Source organism: Bidens hawaiensis, unplaced genomic scaffold (genome assembly GCF_021521415.1).
Source record: "Bidens hawaiensis isolate Kalapana, Puna unplaced genomic scaffold, B.hawaiensis_p1.1 tig00034783_1, whole genome shotgun sequence".
NCBI classification, from domain to species: Eukaryota; Viridiplantae; Streptophyta; class Magnoliopsida; order Asterales; family Asteraceae; genus Bidens; species Bidens hawaiensis.
This window is the reverse complement of record NW_027496051.1, coordinates 193,652-202,395: the sequence shown is the minus strand read 5'-3', so window position 1 is coordinate 202,395 and position 8,744 is coordinate 193,652. Positions and strand designations below refer to the sequence as shown.

The 8,744-nt window shown below is 33.9% G+C and overlaps 1 long non-coding RNA gene across 1 annotated transcript; it reads left to right on the top strand.

Annotated features, from left to right (window-relative positions):
- The first annotated feature begins 735 nt into the window (after window positions 1-735).
- Window positions 736-1,741, top strand: LOC143586725 (uncharacterized). Its single transcript, XR_013144750.1, has 3 exons — window positions 736-808; window positions 1,090-1,230; window positions 1,350-1,741. It is a non-coding gene; the product is annotated as an uncharacterized LOC143586725 (long non-coding RNA).
- The last annotated feature ends 7,003 nt before the right edge of the window (window positions 1,742-8,744 follow it).

Here is an 8,744-nt window from a genome sequence, read left to right as displayed (position 1 = left end):
GTGAGGACTTATTCACTTAGTGGTGCTTCAACCTTGAAATATGGTCTGAAAAGTCACGCACAAACTAGCATCGGAGTAGTGATTTGTCGCTACTCCATTAACACATCAATAAAAACACAATTCATAGGATAACAGTAAATTTATAATTCAAACTCTAGTAGTATACAAACCATAAGTCCATAACAATTTGATTTCAAGTTATCATAAATTTCGTCAAAACCCTTTACATGTTATTACGATTAAAATCATATATCTACGTTACAAGCGAGTCTTCTGTCAGAAAGCATACACGTTAGATATACATCTTTGTACCGTAACTAACTTTACTTGTTGGTTGCAGGGATTTATCATTAATTGCAACATTTTTGTTAGATTTGGAATTGATGGGGTTTAATAAGAAAAAAAAGTACTCAATCATAATCAGATTTAAAGTTATCATAAATTAAAATAAGAACATATGATCAAATCAATCGTTCATTTAATAAAAATAGCTGCTACTTTAACTAACCAATAATTTAAAATATTGTGAACATGAGGATTGTATGGTGTCATCCTAAAGTTATTATCATGCGTATCAAACAAACTGATTAGCTGTTTGTGGTTATTCTCTATCACAACTATGAGTTGTAAGCAAAACAAATATAGAAACACCCCCCCCACCTCCCACCCCACCCTAGGGACACCCCCCCCCCCTCCTTTTCCTACAAATTATATGCTTTATTTCTTCTTCTTCTTGGAACACAATCACTACAAACTTGAAACTCTTTTTAGCACTACCAACTTGCTTCATTCTTCCAATTCCAAGAAGGTTAGAAACCCTAACATATGTACATGATCTTATGAACTTTAATGGTGATTTTGTGTTCTTTGTCAATCATTTGCTTCAAGAATTGATCTTTACATAATATAAGATCATGAGTTCATCACTTGATGTGATCATGAAATTATATTACATGAATAAATTAACCAAAAGAGAATCTAGTCTTGAATAGTTGAATTCTCCACTTTTTGTGTTACATTTGAGCCATATAATTTCTTAATATGTATATATATTCATGCTCTAAAAATGCAGTAATTAATTCTTAGCAGATTGGAAACTTAGCAACACGAAATTCGACTTCGGCTTTTAGTAACCCAAAGAAGATAATAATGGACAAGTTGGTTCAATCATATGATAAGGAATGCATGAAGATGGTCTTGTTAAAGCATGAAGAAACCTTCAAAGAGCAGGTATACATATTACACATATTATGAGCACTCATATGTGACTAAAATCTGATTTTTCTTTATGGATTTAGACATTTAGTGTTTATAAAAGATTGTTTAAATTTCGTTTTTATCCTTTTTAGGTATATGAGCTTCATAGACTGTATCAAATCCAGAAGATGCTGATGAAGAACTTGCAAAGTAGCATACATAAACATCAAGAAAACATATGCTTCATTAATGATGATCAACAGAAGAACAAGATTGATTTAGAACAGCCTGCAAGTCATGATCATGTTACACAAGATGATCAAGAGATTGAAGAAGAAGAATGCGAAATCGAGCTCACGTTGGCCCCAACAAGTTTTAACCGGAGGAGACGCACAACGAGCAAGCCCGAATCATCCGATTCTGTACCGAGTTTTTCATCGTCTTCCACGGGGTCGAATAATATAAAAAAAGTCCAGAGAATTACAAGAGATATATCTCTCAAACACCCACAATGGATGCATCAAGTTCTAAGTTTGAACATGACTTGACACGATATTTCAAGAACATGTTTGGTATATTACAAGATCTTTTATATTTTAGGGTTTTTATCTAAAGTTTCTATTTATGAACTGATTGCTTGTTTGTGTGAAGTTAATTCTAGGTTACTTTTTCTTTTTCATTTCAATGAGATTATCAGTTTAGCTTTTAGAAGGTATCTCTTCTTTATCTATAGCTTGTGCTATATATGATAACTTGTATCTCATGCATTGAGACATGTACATGGACTAATTTGGCTTTTTGCAATGATAGTTGTCTCTCTAGTCCTTTGTGTGAAAAAACCAATTTCATATCTGTGGAAAAAAGTGGCTTTTTTTGCATATGATGTATGGTGATAAAAGTCCCATCACCTATAGCATGCGTTATCGGTAACGGATTATTTTGTCTAAGTGTTTACGTTTTTCTCGTATTATTGGTGATGCTAAGGATGATTATGATGATGATGCATGGTCATGGTGGGGGTGAGATCCACTCAGAACCATATCTTATGAATTTTGATACAACACAAGTACACAAAAGATGTCACCAATGTGTACTTGTTTGATACAACATAAGTGGAATTCAAGTAGCTTCCAAAGGGCCAAAATCTTTGTTCAACTTGTTTGAATCTTATAAATATTACTTAAAAGAATTCAAGTAGTAGTTATTATGATCTCAAGTTAAATAGTTCTTCAAACAATCTTATACAACCAAATCATAAGTCGTTATATATGATCTTCGCGTAATGGCTTGATCTCAATCGAGTGGATATAATGACGTTTTTTCATTAAAAACTGTATAGTCTATTTTCTGTGTGTAAGGTAAAATGTTCCCTAAATTTTATTTAAAGTTTAATTAGTTATTTGATCATACAAGTAACATTTCATGTTTCCAGTGTGAATTAAGGAAATCTTACTACTCTAATAAATAACTACCACTACATACCACTTGTCACACTCTCATCCATTCTCAGATTTTTTAACCCATTTTCTTAAATATGGATACTACATGGGTCATTACCCACCCACTTTATTTGTTATTCAAACATCCTATCTTTTTATCTAATCAAACCCTAAATCCCAAATATCTCCCAACTCCATCACGTATGCCTTTCCATCGGCCCTCACCATGGCCTCCACCACCACCCCAAGCGCCGACAACGAAATGGACCCTCTCCACGGCCGCCGCCACCACCACTACTATCGTCCCTTCTCCACTATATCTAATACACACACGCACACACACACACATACGACGCAACGGTGGACCTCAAAACCCCTAAATCTCTTTCTCTCATCTTCACTAGGTAATAATAATATTATTATTAACTCTTTTGATTGAATTTTGATATTAGATTGATTGTAGATTTAGGTTTAATATGTTTAATTTGAGATTTGTGTATTAATTAGCTGTTTACAGATCATGTGTATTGATATTATTATTATTATTATGTAAACGTTTACAGATCAAATTAAAAGAAACTATTATTATTATTATTATTATTATTATAATTATTAATAATATTATTTAATTGTTTACATATCAACGTTTAAACTTATTATTATTAAAATTATTAGTATAATTATAATATATCTTGATTTGATTACTGTCAGCACTTTAATCCATCTAAATATACCGTGTAAACCTACGCCTCACTTTAAAGGTAATTATATAATAATGGTTGTTCACAAGAATATTATTATTATTATTATTGATCGTTGATAATATGTTATATGTTAGTTTAGAATGGATGTAGGTGATGATCTCTATTCAAATCTGGAGTGAGATGTTAGTATTGAACTGTTGAATTTACTATTGAATTGAAGAATTTGGTTGTATGATGTTTTGCATTGTTTTGAAAGTAAGTTTATGTAGAAGTTTTTTAGGAATTGAAATTGATTGGAAGCTGAATTATGAATTTTATTGATTTAGGTTGTTGAAGATGGAAAGAAGAATTGATCCTGTTGCACCACTTGATTATGTTGAGCTCCAGATTTTTCCTAGCCATAACAGGTTTTCCTTTTTTTAACTTATTTGACTGAGACTCTACTTAACAAATATATCTGTTCACTTGGTTTTCAATCCTCTAAAATTCAATTTAGAATATAATTCTTCATTGAATATAAAGTTATACACTTTGACATTTAGAAGTCAACCTCATTGTTTATCAAATTCAGATTTATTACAAGATTATAACTTTTCATCCCAATTTTTCCTGTTAGTTGTAATAATCATTAAATTATATATCAGAAGTAACTATTATGACACGGTACAAATTTGCATTGCATATAAAGTTTTGAACCTTGACATTTAGAAGTCAAACTCATCGTTTATCAAATTCAGATTTTGTTACGAGATTACAACTTTTGACCCCAAGTTTTTCTGTTATTTGTAATAATCACTGACTTATATATCAAAAGAAATTATTATGATACACTGCTACAGTATGATTCTGCATTGCATAGAAAGATTTAAACTTTGACATTTAGAAGTCAAACTCGAAGTTTATAAAATTTAGAATTCGTTACGAGGTTACGAATTTTGACCTAAATGCATTCCTTTTATCTGTAATAATCACAAACCTCTATATACTTACCAGCTTTTTCTTAAAATTTTTAAAAACATATATCAATTATAAAGAAAAACAAACCAGCCATTTGACTTCAAAAGTCAAGCAATGAACTTTTAGTGATAACATTAATATCATTTTTAATAGTATTGTTGAACATCTATATATCTACTCTAATAAAAGATTACATCTTTTTGTCACTTGTCACTCTATCAATCATTCTCATATTTTTTCAGCCCATTTCTAAAATATGGGTTTTTCTCCGGATCCCGTCTGGGTTATTACCCGAGTAACTTCATTTCCTATAATTTTAATGTAAAATGTGAGCCTATTAATGATATATGCTAACTTTGTTATGTGTTCTACTTCACTTAATTATATTTTATATTTTATATTTTAATTAGCTACCCGTGTATTATACGGGTCTCAAACTAGTAGAAATACATAAAGCTTTAAGTCAATTATTATTCTCTCCTTTTTAAAACCATGGAGACATGTTGGGATCGAGTTTCTTATTAGATTGCTTTTGAGGTACCTAAAATGTGAAAGCAAGGGGGGAAGAACCAAATCCAAAGACAAATAGCTACGGCATCTTCAACTACATATTCATTGGTTGATTGAACTCATAATTATAATAGTATGTAGAATATTTTAATAAATAATACTAAAAAAACATATCTCATATTATTAAACACCGGCTCGCCTACACAACAACGCATTAAGAAATTAAGTTTGTTCCTGAAACCTACTCTTTCTATACTTTATTGATTACCACAAAAATGTACATTGATTTTCAAACTAATTACAAAATTTACACATTAATATATCTAGTTTACATCGGTATGTACAATAAAATAAATGACGAAAAATAATTTAAAAAATTCACTGTACGTCTACAGTTTTGTACTTTTGTTAAATATGATTTTATATAATTATATAATATTTAAAAATAAGCATATTCAGCTAATATAACATTTTAGGCTAGTCAAGTTGGTTATGACAATAAAGATAAGAACTAGGCTTATTTGGGAGCTCGTCAGTTCGAATCCAAGCCGCATGAGGGTTTTATCTTGCTTGTGTTACGTCAGGGGGTTCGACTCTTGTGACGGCACAACATGTGTCAAGTGATATAAGGAGAGAAGATTCCTCCAAGGATGCGGAAAGGACTCAGGAACCAAGGGTTATGCCAATATTTGAGCGAAACTGCCTTGGATATTCAAACGGTGGTCGGCCTTAACATAATCTGCGACCACCCGGTCATACTATAGACATTCTCTATTTCAAGAAGAAGAAAAAGGTTAATACCTAATATACTTGAATTTCACCAACCAAGTTGGCGATTGTGTATTATATATAACAATAATTATTATATTAATAATCTCTTCTCCAACATTACGGAGAGTTTCTCTTTGCCCGCATACTTTGTCTGCCACTATATTGCCATTAGATTCCCCTTCCATATGACTATATGAGTGATACAACCTGTTGATCAATATATATTATTATATCATATACATGTATATGGACACACTTTTTTTTATCTATGCAACAAAATTTTGTTGTGAGTTTATCGTCACTGATATAATTAAGAACACATAATTGTATAATAAAAATATTAGTCAAGAAGTACGATATTTAATTGTAATTGATATCTTTGATGCATTAATGTTTCATGCTAATACGTTAAATATATCACGGGTTAGATACATTAGCCCAACAAATGCTAAATAAACAATGAAATAAGGTAAAAATATTTTAACATGTTTTTATATTTTAGGGGGGTGATTGAGAGTGCATATTTTAGCTAACTTATAACTTATTAACCTTTTAAAAAGTAATAAAATGTTTGAGATTGCTTTTTGTATGAGAGAAAAAAGTTAATCACAATTTTGTGACTTAATAACTTTTAAAAAATCAAAACAAGTTGGCTACTTGTAGAGAAGGTAACACGGTCTGATCATAAATCTAGTGGTATTCGTTAAAAGAGAGGAGGCACCGAAAGTCTTACATGATGATGATCCAACATAAGTCAGCATAAAGAAACATATCAAAAGATCAACCGACAATCATGTATATTAAATTACTGTAAGTCTTAAAGCAACAATTCATAACTTTGTGCAACATAACTTATCCGGAACCAAGGGAGATGTTGGGTGCGGATTTTTATCTTCGGAATTGAGCCTCACTTAGGGATAACGACTTAATCTGTTATGCTATTCTGAGAAAGGTATGTTGACTAATTCAATTGTCCTATATTGTTTTTGTTTGTTTTGCAGATAAGAACACATGGTAAATGTGATAATAAGAACATGGACTACAACTGATATTATCTGGACTTCGTCAAATTCGAACGTGGGCAAATAACGGATTAAAGAAGAATTAGTCTAGGGTTTCCGGTTATTACGGGATAATAGTTGTAACCTTATCTTATATAAACGAGCTGATAATATCACTAGAACACACACTTTTCACGACTTAGCTTACTAGCAATCATTGTATCACTTAGTTCACGATCACTTATCAACTCCACCATTTGTAAACACCTATTTTCGTTATTAATAAAGTCGACGGTGATAGTTTTCGCCGTCCGGGGGTTTTTTGTGCCGGAGATCATAATAATCAAGCGTTAATTCGACAAAAAGTTAAGTTCATAATCTTTAACCGAAGAGATTCGACTAAAGATTACGTTGTAAACTCTTGACCGAAACGAAGATTATCATAATCAAGGGTTTTTCCCTCGTAATCATATCCTTGTGTTCACTCTTATTGTTAACAAGCACTCCACCTCACGCACTAATTTGATCAAAAGTTGCTTTGTCAATTTTTGACCGAAATAATTTAGCACCCACTGTGGGGCAAACGGTGCTTTGATCATTATCAACTCTCAAACTAAACCCTACTTTCAATATCCACAACATGTCTTCCCAACCAAAGATTGTTTCTTCTTCTGCTGCAACCTTAGATTCCTTCGGGAAACCTTCCATGCCTCCTCCTCCTTCTGCTGCTGTTATTCCGAAGAAACCTGACAACATTCAGAAGAAAACTGCTACTCCAGTATTTTCGGGATCGAGACCGTCTCCCCAGGATCCCGTTATGGTATCTAATAATGAACTTTTGTCTATTTATAAGCGGTTACAGGAACAGATGGATCGCCAGAACAAGACCAACCAGATGCTGGTGAAGGAACTGGAATATATCAGAAAAGCCAAGAAGCCGGCGGAAGAATTCACGCCATTAATCCCGAGATCTCTGGATTTCACACCTCCAGGATCCTTAGGATTGGTGCGTCCGGAGTCAACCACGGCGTACAACCCTGGATCCTCTCTCTTCCAGCACTCAGGGTCTGCGGGATTGTACTCATCTGGATCCCAAGGATACTTGCATGCATCCTTTGCTGGGCCGTTTCAACATGCAGGATCTTCAGGATTGTCGCAGTAGGGAAAATCCTCGGGTCCTTATCAACAGGCGTTATCCTCAGGATTGTCGCAACAGGGAGGATCCTCAGGTCCTTATCAGCAGGTGGTATTTCCGCAACAGGCAGGATTCTCAGGAGTACCTCCATCAGGGTTCTTCAATCCTCAGCAGCCATTTGCTCAGACTCAGCAATTTGCAGGGTCCTCCGAGATGCACCAGGGAGACTTCATCCCGATGCAGGCTAACACTTCGGCCACTCCATTTGTCACACCAGGAAATACTATGTTCGGGAATGCCAGCTACAACACTCAAACCGTTCCTCAGAATATCAATCAGGGTAACACTTTCAATACAATTCCTTTTAATGCTAATCAAGGATTTTTGCAGGATGCAGGCATAAGTTCAAGTTTAGCCCGAGAATTACAAAAGCTTAAGGACATGATATCAAATGTTCCTGGTGTTACCCGTCCCATAGCTGAAGTTCCCACTGATAGTCACAGAATATCCCGATTTGTACCATCAATTGGTGACGTACAGATCCCAAAACGGTTTCAAACCCCAAATATGAAACTGTATGATGGTTCAATGGATCCCGAGGAACAAGTTGCACAGTATAGAGAGCGTATGGAGATCAACCCAATCCCTATGGATATCAAGGAAGCATGTCTTTGTAAGGGATTTGGGTCTACCTTGACCGGAGCAGCCATGAAATGGCTACTGAGTATTCCTCCTAATACTATCACTTCTTTTTCTCATTTAATTAACTTGTTCAATAACCAGTTTTCTTGCAGTAGAACATTTGAGAAAATGACAGGTGATCTTTACAGGGTTACCCAAAATCCTGGGGAATCCTTGAGAGATTTTATTACCAGGTTTAACAAGGAGTCGTTGGAAATTCCAAATCTAAACCCGGCTTCGGCAGTGGAAGCTCTTAAGTTGGGGTTAGAAAAGGGCTCCCCTTTCTATGATGATCTTGTTATGACTCCATGCAGGTCATTAGATGAAGCAAGAAGCAGAGCCCTGAGGT